Consider the following 17,345-nt stretch of genomic DNA (forward strand, 5'->3'; position numbering starts at 1 on the left):
ATGAGGTGGCACTGATGAGCACTAATAGGTGGCACTGACAGGCAGCACTGATGGACACAGAGAGGGGCACTGATGAGGCTGCACTGATGGGCACTAATAGGTGGCACTGACAGACAGCACTGATGAGGTGACACTGATTGGCATCACTGATGAGGCTGCACTGATAGGCACTAATAGGTGGCACTGATAGGCAGCACTGGCAGGCAGCACTGATGAGGCTGCACTGATGGGCACTAATAGGTGGCACTGATAGGCGGCACAGGGAGGTGGCACTGACAGGCAGCACTGATGGACACAGAGAAGGGCCCTGATGATGTGGCACTGATGGGCACTGATGAGGCAGCACTGATGGACACAGAGAGGGGCACTGATGAGGTGGCACTGATGAGGTGGCACTGATGAGGCAGTATTGATGGACACTAATAGATGGCTCTGACAGGCAGCACTGATGAGGTGGCACTGATGGGCAGCACTGATGAGGCTGCACTGATAGGCACTAATAGGTGGCACTGATAGGCGGCACAGAGAGGTGGCACTGATAGGCAGCACAGAGAGGTGGCACTGACAGGCAGCACTAATGGACACAGAGATGGGCACTGATGAGATGGAACTGATGGGCACTAATAGATGGCTCTGACAGGCAGCACTGATGAGGTGGCACTGATGGGCAGCACTGATGAGGCTGCACTGATAGGCACTAATAGGTGGCACTGATAGGCGGCACAGAGAGGTGGCACTGATAGGCAGCACAGAGAGGTGGCACTGACAGGCAGCACTAATGGACACAGAGATGGGCACTGATGAGATGGAACTGATGGGCACTAATAGGTGGCACTGACAGGCAGCACTGATGAGGTGGCACTGATGGGCAGCACTGATGAGGCTGCACTGATAGGCACTAATAGGTGGCACTGATAGGCGGCACAGAGAGGTGGCACTGATAGGCAGCACAGAGAGGTGGCACTGACAGGCAGCACTAATGGACACAGAGATGGGCACTGATGAGATGGAACTGATGGGCACTAATAGGTGGCACTGACAGGCAGCACTGATGAGGTGGCACTGATGGGCATTGATGAGGAGGCACTGATGATGCTGCACTGTTGGTTACTGATAGGTGGCACTGATAGGCAGCACAGAGAGGGAGCACTGATGGGCACAGAGAGGCGGCACCAATAGACAGCACTGACAGGTGACGCTGATGATTAGGCACTGATGGGCACTGTGTAGGGCCAATGGTCCCAGCGGCTTTCTTCTGCTCTTCATGTTGTCAGGGGAAAAAAATGCAATAACCGGCTTCTGTTTACTTCCATGACCAGCTGTCACTGGCTGACAGCTGATCACATGGTAAAGGGCCCGCTGTGATTGGCCCTTTACCCGATCTGTGATCAGACATGTCCCCAGGACTCGGCGATCACATGGTGCGCCACTCGCATGCCCTAGGGGAGGGCGCTGCGGGCAACACGAGAATGGGAGGACGTCCATGTACACCCTCCCAGCATTTTAAGCCCGCGATGTAGCCGCCTTTCGGCTATAGTGTGGGCACCAAGTAGTTAATACAGTGACAGTGCACAGTATTATATCTGATCACTGTATTAGCGTCACTATTGATGTTAGTGTCACTTACTGTACTCCCCAGAGCCAGGTTCAGTTTGTGTCAGATTGTCCGCCACACTATCACAGTCCCATTATAAGCCTCTGATCATCACCATTACTAGTAGAGCGTCTACAGCTGTATAAATTGCACTATATATCCCATAGTTTGTAGATCACTCATCACACAAACCAGTCAATATACACTTCTTAGGATTTTATTTTAATCAAAGACATGTAGCAGATTACATTTTTGCCCAAATTTATAAAAAAAAAAAATATTTATTGTATGTGTTTTATAATAGAAAGTAAAATAAAAATGTTTTCTTCAAAACTTCCTGTCTTTGTTTTCTTATATAATTTAAAATAAAATAAAACTCAGTGGTGATCATCAAATACCACCAAAGAAAATTTCTACTTGTGTGAAATAAAATGATATAAATGTGATTTATGTACATCGCTGCATGACGGCAAAATTTCCAGTTAAAATAGCGCAGTGCTGAATAGCAAAACATGCTCTGGTCATGAAGAGGGCAAAACCTTCTGGAGGTCAAATAGTTAAAAAATGAAATTAGCATATTGATGGGGGGGAGGGGGAGCAACCAAGGAAGGCATAATAAAAGTAGCTGTGGTCCTGAGATCTGGAGCATTTGCTTGATGATCTGGAGCCCCTGGCTGATTATCTGGGGCAACTGGCCGATGATCTGGAGCATTTTCTTGATGATCTGGGGCTCCTGGCTGATGATCTGGGGCCCCTGGCTAATGATCTGGGGCACCTGGCTTATGATCTAGGGCCCCTGGCTAATGATCCGGGGCCCCTGGCTAATGATCTGGGGCACCTGGCTGATGATCTGGAGCCCCTGGCTGATGATCTAGGGCCCCCAGCTAATGATCTGGGGCCCCTCGCTGATGTTCTGGGGCTCCTGGCTGATTATCTGGGGCAACTTGCCGATGATCTGGAGCCCCTGGCTGATGATCTGGGGCACTTGGCTGATGATCTGGGGCACCTGGCTGATGATCTGGAGCCCCTGGCTGATGATTTGGGGCCCCTGGTTGATGTTCTGGGGCCCCTGGCTGATTATCTGGGGCAACTTGCCGATGATCTGGAGCCCCTGGCTGATGATCTGGGGCACCTGGCTGATGAACTGGGGCACCTGGCTGATGATCTGGGGCACCTGGCTGATAATCTGGAGCCCCTGGCTGATGATTTGGGGCCCCTGGCCGATGATCTAGGGCCCCTGGCCGATGATCTAGGGCACCTGGCTAATGATCTGGGGCACCTGGCTGATGATCTGGGGCACCTGGCTAATGATCTGGAGCGCCTGGCTGATGTTTTTGAGCCCCTGGCTGATGATCTGGGGCACTTGTCTGATGATCTGGAGCCCCTGGCTGATGATCTAGGGCCCCTGGCTAATGATCCAGGGCCCCTGGCTGATATTCTGGGGCCCCTGGCTGATTATCTGGGGCAACTTGCTGATGATTTGGGGCTCCTGGTTGATTATCTAGGGCCCCTGGCCGATGATCTAGGGCACCTGGCTAATGATCTGGGGCACCTGGCTGATGATCTTGAGCCCCTGGCTGATGATCTGGGGCCCCTGGCTAATGATCCAGGGCCCCTGGCTGATATTCTGGGGCCCCTGGCTGATTATCTGGGGCAACTTGCTGATGATTTGGGGCTCCTGGTTGATTATCTAGGGCCCCTGGCCGATGATCTAGGGCACCTGGCTAATGATCTTGAGCCCCTGGCTGATGATCTTGAGCCCCTGGCTGATGATCTGGGGCCCCTGGCTGATGATCTGGGGCCCCTGGCTGATGATCTGGGGCCCCTGGCTGATGATCTGGGGCCCCTGGCTGATGATCTGGGGCCCCTGGCTGATGATCCGGGACACCTGGCTGATGATCTGGGACCAGTGCTGACCAGTGAACTCATACACAACGCTGCACAGAGCACATTGAACCATCTGCACCCCCGGAGCTAGAAATCTAATGTTAGTTTATCCACCAGTATGTTTTTGGACTGTGGGAGGAAACTGGAGCACCTGGAAATTATTTTGGGATTTCAGACCGTCCACGTATAAATCTTTCAGTTCTTTGCGTAAATCTTTTTTGGCCGCCTTTCCTCGCTGAGCAGAATGTATCATTAATTTGTTTTACTAGTTCACTGGGAAGGAGTGACATCACAGTGCACTAATTCCACCTGGCGATTATTTCGGAACTAGTGACATGTTGTAGTTGACTCACCGCGAGTTCTCTTCTATTTATAATGCCCATCCTATGCAAAGCGGGGTGTGACCTCGGGAGGGTTATTATCATCTAAGGATCTATAAAGGTTAATATAGCCATTAACTCTTTTGCAGCCATAAGATTCTTTCCATGGCTGACAGTACAGATCCCGAGTCGGGACTCGGAGGCCAGGCTCCGAAAACTTGACTCATTATTTATATCTCTACAACAAACGCACTGATGTGTTTACCTGCGTGCTGCAGGATGTCACTTAATTCTTTACCAGCGCTTAATTATCATTGTTATTCTATGACTGCCTCCTCGTTATATGGCACGTCATTCCAAACATTTTTGAAGGGGGCCTCACCGTATTGTATTGTGGTAATGTGCAATAAAAGGCGTGTCTTACCCTTGTACAAGACACCAGGCATGGGTAATGGATGGGCAATATGCAGGGCTTTTTTTTTTCAGCAGGAACGCGGGGGGAACGCATTTCTGGCACCTCCAGCACTGAATGTATGTAATAGCATGGGGTGTGGGATGTGCTGGAGGGCCTATTGATGTTGGCTGCTGGAGGATCAATTGTCACTGGTGGGGATCTGATTTTGTGTCAGGGTCTATTGTTGCTGATGGGGAATATATTGTTGACGGGGGGTGTCTTATGTTGCTGAAAGGGATCTACTATTGAGGGAGAGGTGGCTGGCTGCTGGGAGATCTGTTGTTGCTGCTAGGGGGTCTAATGTTTATTTGGGTGGATATTTTGTTACTAGGTGTGATATTTTGTTGTGGGTGGTTCACTGTTGCTGCAGGGAATATATTGTTGTTGGGGTGGAGTCCATTGTTGCTGGGGGAGTCTATTGTTGTGTGATGATCTATTGCTGGGATTTTATTGTTGCTGGCTGCAGGGGATCTATTTTACTGCTTTTCTTTTTAACATCATGTTCCATACAAATGATTTAGAATCACAAAATGATACTTGGTTCTGTATTCTCTAAAAGGGGCACTACTGGTAGGTGGGTAGGGGGTGGAATCAAGGGACGGTGGTCAGGGTAGGGGGCAGAGACAAGGGGTGACTCAGACGGGAGGGGAGTTCCTGCACCTATTCTCCGAGAAAAAAAGCCCTGGCAATACGTATCCCCATTGTTTGTGTTGTGGTCCATTTGAGGAGGACCAAAAGAAACATTCTGTTGGAAGAACTTAGGGGTTCTCACTCATTCAGGGTGAGGGGTTATGGGAAGGCCCAGTTGGAGAGGAAAGAACTGGTTTCCAGTTCTCTTAGGATTGATAAGACCTCATTTGTGACCTGGAATTTGGAGGCTCAGAGAGTCTTTGGGTGGGAAAGAGCCTGCAGCACTGATTATAGCGACTTTGGTCTTGAAAGAGTTACACCACCTGCAGGGAAAGCCTGAAAATGAGGAGGAAGGACACGGCACCTGTCAGTGAGGTGGAGTGGTGTAGTTCACATTTTGTTGGAAGAACTTGGAGGTTCTCACCCATGCATGGTAAAGGGTTCTGGGGTGGTCCGGTTAGAGAGGAGAGAACTGATTTCCCATTCTTTCAGGATTGGTAAGTCTTCATCTGGGACCCGCCATTCAGGGCGAGGGGTTATGGGATGGTCCAGTCAGAGAGGAAAGAACTGGTTTCCAGTTCTCTTAGGATTGGTAAGTCCTCATTTGCGACCTGAAATTCAGAAACTCAGAGAGTCTTTGGGTGGGAAAGAGGATGCAGCACTGATTATAGGGACTTTGGTCTTGAAAAGGTTACCTTGCCTGCAGGGAGGGCCTGGAAAACGAGCACCTGTCTGTGAGGTGGAGTGGTGTGGTTCACATTTTGTTGAAAGAACTTGGGGGTTCTCACCTATGCATGGTAAAGGGTTCTGGGGTGGTCCGGTTAGAGAGGAGAGAACTGATTTCCCGTTCTCTCGGGATTGATAAGACCTCATTTGCGACCTGGAATTCAGAGACTCAGAGAGTCTTTGGGTGGGAAAGAGCCTGCAGCACCGATTATAGGAACTTTGGTCTTGAAAGGGTTACCCCCGCCTGCAAGGAAGGCCTGAAAATGAGCAGGAAGGACTCATCACCTGTCAGTGAGGTGGAGTGGTTGTAGTTCACATTTTGTTGAAAGAACTCCGGAGTTCTCACCTATGTATGGTAAGGGGTTCTGGGATGGTCCACTTGGAGAAGAAAGAACTGATTTCCAGTTCTTTCAGGATTGGTAAGCTTTGTTAGAAGAACGCAGTGGTTCTCACCCATGCACGGCAAAGGGGATCTGGGATGGTCCAGTTGTAGAGGAGAGAACTGATTTCAGGATTGGTAAGTCTTCATCTGGGACCCGGAATTCAAAGTCTTGGAGAGTCTTTGGGTGGGAATGAGCCTCCAGCACTGATTATAGGGACTTTGGTCTTGAAAGGGTTATCCTGCCTGCAAAGGAGACCTGAAAAGGAGTAGGAAGGACTCAGAACCTGTCTGTGAGGTGGAGTGGTGTAGTTTACATTTTGTTGGAAGAACTTAGGGGTTCTCACCCATTCAGGGTGAGGGGTTATGGGAAGGCCCAGTCGGAGAGGAAAGAACTGGTTTCCAGTTCTCTTAGGATTGGTAAGTCCTCATTTGCGACCTGAAATTCAGAAACTCAGAGAGTCTTTGGGTGGGAAAGAGGATGCAGCACTGATTATAGGGACTTTGGTCTAGAAAAGGTTACCCTGCCTGCAGGGAGGGCCTGGAAACGAGCAGGAAGGACACAACACCTGTCTGTGAGGTGGAGTGGTGTGGTTCACATTTTGTTGGAAGAACTTGGGGGTTCTCACCCATGCATGGTAAAGGGTTCTGGGGCGGTCCAGTTAGAGAGGAGAGAACTGCTTTCCCGTTCTCTCGGGATTAATAAGACCTCATTTGCGACCTGGAATTCAGAGACTCAGAGAGTCTTTTGGTAGGAAAGAGCCTCCAGCACTGATTATAGGGACTTTGGTCTTGAAAGGGTTATCCTGACTCCAAGGGAGGCCTGAAAAGCAGTAGGAAGGACTCAGAACCTGTCTGTGAGGTGGAGTGGTGTAGTTTACATTTTGTTGGAAGGACTCAGGGGTTCTCACCCATGCATCGTAAATGTTTCTGGTTTTTGCGCAGACCAAACATGCGCAATTCGATTCGTTTCAAATTCCTTTTTTAACTAATTTAGACAAATTAGGTAATTTGTAAATATCCAAATGTTACCATTTCCGAATTGTTCTGAATATTCAGAAAATTCTAAAATTCAGAAATTCGAGTTTTCGAAAATTCTGAAATTCGAAAATCCAAAAATTCAAAAGAGCGAAAATCCGAAAATTCAAAAACCCAAAAATTTGAAAATCTGAAATAATAGCCAACTAATAATAACTTAACTATTACTAATTATTAAATTATAGGTATTGGAATTTCCTTTCAAATTTGGCTGTTAGTGAACGTGACGAATACGAATTTATCCGAAGTTACGAATTATCCGTAATAACGAATGCCGCATCTAAACGAATGGAACGTATCGAATTAATAATAATAAATAACAATAATAATAATAAAAACATATCATCATTATTATTTATTATTTAGTTCTGTCCCATTTGTTTAGAGGTGGCATTCGTTATTTGGGATCATTTGTAACTTTGGATAAATTTGTATTTGTTACGTTCACTAAGGGCCAAATTTGAAAGGAAATTCCAATACCTAGAATTTAGTAGTTAGTAATAGTTAAGTTATTACTAGTTGGTTATTATTTCAGATTTTCGAATTTTCGGGTTTTTGAATGTTCGGATTTTCTCTCTTTTGAATTTTTGGATTTTCAAATTTCAGAATTTTCGAAAATTTGAATTTCAAAAATTTTTGAATTTCTGAATATTCAGAAAAACTCGGAAATGATGAAATTTGGATATTTACAAATTAATTTGTCTAAATTAGTTGAAAAAACGAATTCGGAACGAATCGAATTGCGCATGTCTATAGATTGATTTGCGCAAAAAAACAGAAACATTTACCATGCATGGGTGAGAATCCCTGAGTTCTTCCAACAAAATGTAAACTACACCATTACCTATAATTTAATAGTTACTTATTATTGGTTAGTTATTTTTGGTTTTTTCGGATTTTCGAATTTACCAGGATTTTCAAAAGTTACGAATTGCGATCATAATGAATGACCCGGAAAAAAAACTATAATTTAATAGTTAGTTATTATTTAGAATTTTTGGATATTCAAATTGTGAATTTAGGAATTCCGAATTTTTGAATTTCCCAAAAAAAAAGAAAAAGAATGAAACGAAAACGAACCAATTTTTGCCGCATTGCACATGTCTGCCAATCAATATACGCTTATTGGGATTTTTCTTCTTACCAAGAATATGTAGCAAAATACATTTTGCCTTAAATTGACGTAGAAATTTGATTTTCACATTTTTTTTATTGGATACGTTTTACAGCAGAAAGTAAAAACCGCAGAGGTGATCAAATACCACCAAAAGAAAGCTCTATTTGTGGGGAAAAAAATATTAATTATTTTTATTTTATAATTTTATTTGTGTACAGTGTTGCATGACCGCGCAATTGTCAGTTAAAGTAACGCAGTGCCAAAAAAGGAAAAAAAAAATGGCCTGGTCATGAAAGGGGGGGTAAATCTTCTGGAGCTGTAGTGGATATACAAACTCCATGCAGTCAGTGGCTTTGATGCAAGGACCCCTGAGCTGCAAAGGAAAAGGGGGCTAAACAGGAGGAAGAGGAGCGCAGCTCTTATTGCAAAGCCTCTTTCAGCTGCAGAATACTGGGAAGTCCCGCTTGCAGCAGACAGGTAATTCCGGTGATCCGGTAGCAGCAGTCCCGTGACGTCACCAAGGATGGTCAGGCTCAGGTTACGACAGGTGGAGCTGTGCTATTTGTCCCTTGCAGCTGTTCCGGGGGAGCTCCATTCATTGGGTCACCTGTCACGTCAGACATCGAATTCTTCAGTTAGCTGTTCTTTCCCCTGAACTCTTTTCTTCATCACGAGACACGGATCGGAGCCACACAAGAGATCCCAATCAATACACTAAAGGCCCTATAGCTAGAAGACCGTGAAACAATGCTATAGTCAGAAAGGCAGCTGAGTTGATCCTTTTGTTTGATGGTATTGGCTTCAGGCCCTGCAGTCTCTGGTCACATGACTCTGCTGCGTAATCCCCTCCTGCTACAGCAGGTGGCGCCCAAGAACAATTTGTTTAATCTGCGACTCCTATTGCCTGTTCGCGGCTCCAGTGGCCTTGCGATCTCCATTTGTGGGGGGGGCTCATCAGGAAGCAGCGACATATTTCCACTTTGGTTTTTCATTTTTATTTTTTTTTGCAGCTGAGCGTGTTGAAGTATCTAACGCAGTTGGGTCAGTAATTATGGTAGCTGTATAAAGACATGGGTGAGCGAGTTTGGGGTGGAGGAACTTGACTGGCCTGCCCTCAACCCCATAGAGCACCTTTGAGATATATTAGAGCGGAGACTGCGAGCCAGGCCTTCTCGTCCAACATCAGTGCCTGACCTCACAAATACGCTTCGGGAAGAATGGTCAAACATTCCCATAGACCAGTGATGGCGAACCTTGGCACCCCAGATGTTTTGGAACTACATTTCCCATGATGCTCTGGCACTCTGCAGTGTAGTGGAGCATCATGGGAAATGTAGTTCCAAAACATCTGGGGTGCCAAGGTTCGCCATCACTGCCATAGACACATCTCCTAAACCTTGTGGACGGCCTTCCCAGAAGAGTTGAAGCTTTTATAGCTGTAAGCCCTTGCACACACGGTCGGACATTCCGTCGGAAAATGTCCGATCAGACCGCGTTGTCGGATAATCCGACCGTGTGTGGGCTCCATCGGACTGTTTCCGTCAGAATGTCCAACCAACAAAGTTTGAAAGCTGGATATAAATATTTTCCGACAACATGATCCGATTGGACTTTGTCCGATCGTTTGTAGAGAATTCTGATCGGAAAAAGTGCGAGGCATGCTCAGATCAAATTTCTAGACCAAAGCTATTGGCTACTAGCCGCAACGTAGTCCCGGCGTAACTAAATAACATCATCACGTTACGAACGATCGGATTTTCCGACAACTTTGTCCGACCGTGTGTATGCAACACCAGTTTCGGACAAAATCAGACGGATTTTGTTGTCGGAATGTCCGACCGTGTGTACAAGGGCTAAAGGGTGGGCCAACTCAATATTGAACCCTACAGACTAAGACTGGGATGCCATTAAAGTTCATGTGTGCGTAAAGGCCGGTGTCCCAATACTTTTGGCAATATAGTGTATGAGCATCCCTGAAGAAGAGCTACAATACCCTGTTTTCGAAACGCGTTGGACATCTCTATATTCTTTAAATCGTGGTGAAGGATATCTTTGAGGATCAGTACTGTGCTGTATATGAATGCTTTGTATAGCTTCTTCTTTTTACTGGTTTTGTAATAAAGTACATTTTGTGAGTTCCTATAGTCTGTTGTGCCCACAATAGCCCCCCTTTTCTTTTTGGAGGGAATTCCTTTTACTAATATTGGGATGATGGCACTGCCATAGCACTTTACCATGTTTGTGTATTTTCACAGGAAAAGCATTTTATCAGATGTCGGTCCTCTGATTGTCGCTTCGAGGATTTGGACTGGTTTATCCATTCCGGTGTTTGAAGAGTAAGGGCTCTCTAAAAATTATCAGCAGCCAGCTGAAGAGCGATATGTGGTGGATCGCTTTTCAGAGGAAGTTTGACAAAGGAGGCATTATCCCGTGCATTTGGGGCCACTCACCCTCACTTGCACACAAATTAGGACCTGTGGCTGTGTTTGTACAGCCGCTGCACCCACTTAGAGTAACAGGCGGTCCAGACCGCATGAACAGTCTACTTATTAACATGGCCAGAGTAGCTGTGTGCAGGGCTGGGGGAAAGGGGTGGGCAGGAGGAGAAGCTGCCCTGGGCACTGTGGTATCATGTGAGGTGGGGAGGGGGGAGGGCAGGGGGTAAGTATTATTCTAGGAGGGGACATTTTGCATGAATTAGGTTGGGGAGTCAAACCCCATGGTTGAGCTGCACTTTTACTGCCCACCCCCTTTAGTGAGGCAGAGGTAGTGGCTAGGGGTGTACACATGCCACGGTCACAATGCTATGCTCCGCAGCCTTGGCAGGAATGATACCCCCATTTAAGAAAACCCATTCAGGTGATTAGTGCTACTCTGCAAGCGCCCCTCAACAGCATGCGGTTGCGGAGAGCTAGTGCAGGGTTAAAGCAGGCAATAAGGAGATATTTTTACCCCCTGCTCTCCATCCTGAAATTAAGCCCCCCCCATGCCCTTTCCGCAGGAGGGAGAGAGGGAAGCCAGCAGTCTGCGAGGGAGGGGGTACAAAGGGGGAGGGGCGGGAGTAATGAGGGCAGTGGAGGGGGGGTGGGGTGCAGATACTAGAGCTGATACACCTGTAGTGCAGTCAGAGGTAGGAAGAGGAGGGAAGCTGGCAGCCCTGCAAGAAAAAGGGTACGGGGGGCAGACAGTAGGGGGTGATCAGAGCAGTGGAAGTGGGGATAGGAGTACAGATACTGAAACCGATCCCCCTGCAGCACAGCCGGAGGGAGGGAGAGAAGGGAAGCCGGTGGCGCTGCGAGGGTACATGGGGGGCCAAGCAGTGGGGCAGGGGGGATGGGGGATCAGATACTAGAACCGATATCTTTTCAGCGCAGCCAGGGGGGTGAGCAGAGCAGTGGAAGCAGAGATGGCAGTGCAGATACTGGAACTGATCCCCCTGCAGCGCAGCCGGTCGGGGGGGGGGGGGGGGGGGAAGAAGGGAAGCCGGAAGCGGTGCGAGGGAAATGGTACACGGGGGGCAGACAGCAGGGGGGTGATCAAAGCAGTGGAAGTGGGGAAGTGGGGAAGATGGGAGTACAGATACTGGAACCGATCCCCCTGTAGCTCAGCCAGAGGGAGAAGAGGGAAGCCAGTAGCGCTGCAAGGAAAAGGGTACATGGGGGGGGCCAAGCAGCGGGGGGGTGGGGGTTCAGTTACTAGTACCGATATCCTTGCAGCGCAGCCAGAGGGAGGGAGAGGAGAGAAGCCGGTAGCACTGCAAGAAAAAGGGTCCAGGAGGTGGGGTCTAAGCAGCAGGGGGATGGGGGTTCAGTTACTAGAACTGATACTCTTGCAGCTTAGCCAAGGTGGTGATCAGAGCAGTGGAAGCGGGGATGGGAGTGCAGATACTGGAACCGATCCCCCTGCAGCACAACCGGAGGGAGGGAGAGAAGGGAAGCCAGAAGGCCTGCGAGGGAAAGGGTATATGGGGGGCCAAGCAGCAGGGGGAGTGGAGATGGGGGTTCCGATACTAGAACTGATAGCCTTGCAGTGCAGCCAGGGGGTTGATCAGAGCGGTGGAAGCGGGGAAGGGAGTGCAGATACTGGAACCGATCCCCCTGCAGCACAGCCGGAGGGAAGGAGAGAAGGGAAGCCAGTAGGGCTGCGAGGGAAAGGGTACATGGGGGGCCAAGCAGCAGAGGGAGGGGAGATGGGGGTTCCGATACTAGAACTGATAGCCTTGCAGTGCAGCCAGGGGGTTGATCAGAGAGGTGGAAGCGGGGAAGGGAGTGCAGATACTGGAACCGATCCCCCTGCTGCGCAGCTGGAGGGAGGGAGAGGAGGGAATCCTGTCACGCTGCAAGAAAAAGGGTACACAGGGGGCCAAGCAGCAGGGGGGTAATTAGAGTGGTGGAAGAGGGGATGGGAGTGCAGATACTGGAACTGATCTCCCTGCAGTGCAGCCAGAAGAAAGGAGAGGAGAGAAGCCACTAGCGCTGCAAGGAAAAGGGTACAGCAGGGGGATTGGGGTTCAGTTACTAGAACTGATATCCTTGCAGCACAGCCAAGGGGGGTGATCAGAGCAGTGGAAGCAAGGATGCAAGAAAAAGGGTCCAGGGGCGGGGTCTGAGCAGCGGGGGGTGGGGGTTCCGATACTAGAACTGATACCCTTGCAGTGCAGCCAGGGGGGTGATTAGAGCGGTGGAAGTGGGGAAAGGAGTGCAGATACTGGAACCGATCCCCCTGCTGCGCAGCTGGAGGGAGGGAGAGGAGGGAAGCCGGTCACGCTGCAAGAAAAAGGGTACACAGGGGGCCAAGCAGCAGGGGGGTGATCAGAGTGGTGGAAGAGGGGGTGGGAGTGCAGATACTGGAACTGATCTCCCTGCAGTGCAACCAGAAGAAAGGAGAGGAGAGAAGCCACTAGCGCTGCAAGGAAAAGGGTACAGCAGGGGGATTGGGGTTCAGTTACTAGAACTGATATCCTTGCAGCACAGCCAAGGGGGGTGATCAGAGCAGTGGAAGCAAGGATACAAGATCAAGGGTCCAGGGGCGGCGGAGTCTGAGCAGCAGGGGGGTGGGGATTCCGATACTAGAACTGACACCCTTGCAGTGCAGCCAGGGGGATGATCAGAGCGGTGGAAGCGGGGAAGGGAGTGCAGATACTGGAACTGATCCCCCTGCATCATAGCCAGAGAGAGGGAGAGGAGGAGAAGCCGGAGGCTCTGAGAGAGAAAGGGTACACGGGGGGCCAAGCAGCAGGGAGAGGGGGATGGGGGTTCAGATACTAGAACCGATATCCTTGCAGCGCTGATACTAGAACTGATCCCCCTGCAGTGCAGCCGGAGGAAGGGAGAGGAGGAGAAGCCAGAAACACAGCAAGAAAAAGGGTACATGGGGGTGGCTGAGCAGCAGGGGGATAGGGGTTCAGTTACTACAACTGATATCCTTGCAGCACAGACAAGGGGGGTGATCAGAGCAGTGGAAGAGGGGATAGTACAGATACTGGAACCGATCCCCCTGCAGCGTAGCCAGAAGGAGGAAGAGGAGGAGAAGCCGGAAGAGCTGCAGGATCTGTGTCAGCAATAAGGCAGTACATCCGGCCCTCCTGCTCGATAGGTGCTCAGACCCCCCATTTGAACTGATGGGGTCCGGGCACGGTAGAGGAGGACCAGCTGTACTACCTTGTCAGAATCCCAGCGTAACATGACATAAAGCACATATACCCCCCATAATTGACCAGACTGGGGTGAATGGACCCTCAAGGTTTAGTTGGTCTTTAAAGAACAGAGTTATAGTCGATGTGCCATCATTCCCATCATTCGTGATTGATGTGCGTTTGCTGGTCATTCCTACTGGCCTGAAAACTCGCTACTGTAACAAAAACGCTGCAATGCCAATTAAGAAAAATCTAATTTGAATTTTCAAAGAGAATAAAATAGAATATAGAATAAAGAAACAGAACAGAATAGAAAAGAATAGAATATAATAGAGTAGGACAGAATACGAAATAAAAGAATAGATTTTTTTTTTAAATTAGAATAATGAATGAATGAAATGAATGAAATACTTATATAGCGCACAATGCGAACTGAATCGCCTCTAGGCGCTGTGGCGAGCTTTGATCATCTGCTAAAAGAGGAAGGTCTTGAGTTTTTTCCTAAAAGCCAGGTGATTTTCTTCCAGGCGGATGTTGATTGGTAGAGCATTCCATAGCCGAGGCCCTTGGACAGCGAATCTCCGATCCCCCTTGGATTTATACCGGGCTTTGGGCACGAGGAGGAGGTTTTTGTTGGCTGATCGAAGACTGCGGTTTGGTGTGTAAGGATTTATTTTCTCCATTAGGTATTGCGGAGCTTCTCTATGCACGCATTTGTGGGTGAGGCAAAGGGTCTTGAACGTGATCCGATTTTTTACGGTTAGCCAATGTAAGCTCCTCAGTGAAGGAGAAATGGATTCCCAGGGTTTTTTTCCTGTTATCAGCCTTGCCGCCGTGTTTTGGATCAGTTGTAATCGCGCAAGTTGATATTGTGGTAATCCTATGTAAAGCGAGTTTGCGTAGTCCAGTCGTGAATTAATGATTGTTCCAACTACCACTGCTTTGTCATTCTTTGGGATAAAAGGGATGAGTCTGCGAAGCATGCGCAGCAGATGGTGAGATCGACTGACTACTGCTCCTATTTGCGCATCCATTGACATTTGTGCGTCTAAAATAACCCCGAGACTCTTCGCTTTGGTCTTTGGGGAGATAGTCTGCCCAAAGACGGTTGGTGGAGACCAGGAGGTTTTGGTTGCGGGCATATGATTTGGGTGTAAGATAAGAAGCTCTGTCTTTGATTGGTTCAGCTGGAGGGAGTTGGTGGTCATCCAGTCCTCTATTGATTTGAGGCAGTTTTCAAGTTGTTGTTGGTGATCTTTTTTTCCATTGATCCGGAAATAAAGTTGCGTGTCGTCAGCGTAAGAGTGGAAGCAGAGATCTGAGCATCTGATGATTTGAAGGAGTGGGCGAATGTAAATGTTGAAGAGAACGGGTGACAACGGAGAGCCTTGAGGGACTCCGCAGGTGACTGCCCGAGTTTCGGAGAGGAATTTTCCTAGTTTCACTGTCTGTGACCGATTTCCTAGGAAGGACGCGAACCAATGGAGATCTATGTCTTGGACTCCGGCTACTTCTGTGAGGCGGACGAGTAGAGTATTGTGATCTACTGTATCAAACGCTGCACTTAGGTCTAGCAGTATGAGGAGACACGGCTCTCCGTCATCTGCCGCTTCGAGGGCGTCATCCCAAATCTTGAGGAGAGCTGTTTCTGTTCCATGACCCGGGCGGAAGCCTGATTGCAGCGGGTCCAGGAGTTTGTGAGTATCCAGGTGAAGTTGTAGCTGATGTACTACAGCTTTCTCCATGATCTTAGAAATGGTGTTGAGGCTTGTAATCGGCCTACGGTTGTTTGGATCCTGAGGGTCCAGGTTTGGTTTCTTGAGTAGAGGTTTGACGATGCCTTGTTTGAGGATGCTGGGAACAATCCCTTCGTGGAATGATCGGTTTATGAGGTGGGTTATGGTTGGAGCCACGATGTCGGAGCATTCTTTCAGTAGTTTTGTGGGGATGATGTCAATGGGTGAGGTACTGTCACGCAGTTTATTAATGATGTTTTTTGCGGTGTCTACGGTAATTGGGGATAGTGAAAATTTTGGCGGTTGCGGTATGTTGGTGCGGACATCCTCTTTATGTATTTGCTGGCTGAGGTTGGATGTTTTCTTCTGACAAATTGTTTCCCTGATGGTTTTGACTTTATCGATGAAAAAATCCGACAGTTTGTCACAGTAATCCTGGGATTCGCTTTCTGGGGGTTCTAGGCACACCGGATTCATTGATTGATTAACCAGTTTAAACAGTTCCCGTGGTTGGTTTGCGGCCGTTGAGATTGTATATGAGAAGTGGTCCTTTTTGGCTTTGAAGATTGCTTTCCGATAATTCTCTGTCAGACCTTTGTAGTTAAATAGGTTTTCCTCGGTGGGATTTCTTCTCCATGTTCTTTCCGCTCTTCTGCGTTCTTGCTTTAGTACGGAGAGGGAGCTATTAAACCATCCATTATTTTTCTTCCTGATGAGAGCCCTGCGTTTTGGTGCTACCGAGTCTGCTGATTGCAGTAATGCCTTGTTCAGGGAGTTGAGTGTTTCCTCCGTAGAGTGGTTTAAGGTTATTGTAGATATTTTTTTGGACAGAGTGGTTTTGAAGGCTTCGGAGTACAATTTTTTATGCGATCTGGTCCAGTGCGTTGTTACGGGTTTCCGTTTTGCGTTGGTGATGTTGGTAGTGATTTTGAATTTGATGGCGTGGTGATCCGTCCATGGCAGAGTTATGTTGTCGAGTATGTTGACGTCGATGTTCTGTTTGAAAATGAGGTCCAGGGTGTGTCCTGACCCATGCATGGGAGTCTTTATCAGTTGCTGTAGACCCAGTTCTTCTAGTTGATTGATGCAGGCAGTCGCGATGGGGTCTTTAGGCTCGTTTGCCCAAAGGTTGAAATCTCCGAGTGCCAGGAAATTTTTGAATTTTAGGGTGTGCATTGCAAAGGATTCCGTGAGGGGTGAAAGAAGATTGGACTTTGGTCCCGGTGGTCTGTAGCACAGTAGAATATGAGTGGTGTCATGGGGTGTTGGTTGAAAATGTAGCATCAGGGTTTCCATAAAAGACACTGGGTTCTGAGATGATGGTTTAGTGAGATCCAGGTGACCTTTAAAGATCACTGCTAGGCCTCCTCCTTTTTTCCCTATCCGGTGTTCGGTTAGGATCCTGTAGTTTTCCGGCACCAATTCGGTGAGGATGGTGTTGCAGTCAGAGGTTAACCAGCTTTCGGTGATGAAGAGGCAGTCTACATTGTTCTCGATGATGAAGTCGTGTACTTCCAGTCTATGTTTGACTGCAGACCTGGCGTTAATCAAGGCGCAATCTAATTGTAGTGGTCGAGTAGATGTCTTCCTGTGGTTGGGAGCTGCTTGTCATCTGGTTTTTAATAGTTGTTCTCTTTGAAGTATTTTTTGTATGGAAGATGGCAATGTGGTGTTGATGTTCCTTAGTCTGTGCAGAACTTCAGCTGAGTATTTGAAGTAGCACATGGTTTGTGGATGCTGTTGATGGTACTATGGGCCTAAGATTATGATCCTGATCAGGGTATTGATCCTGAGGTGGGGCTAGATATCAGACTTGCCGCCGTGCTTGA

This window comes from Lithobates pipiens, unplaced genomic scaffold, assembly GCF_037356315.1.
Source record: "Lithobates pipiens isolate NorthernLeopardFrog02 unplaced genomic scaffold, aLitPip1_a1.2 Scaffold_1, whole genome shotgun sequence".
NCBI lineage: Eukaryota > Metazoa > Chordata > Amphibia > Anura > Ranidae > Lithobates > Lithobates pipiens.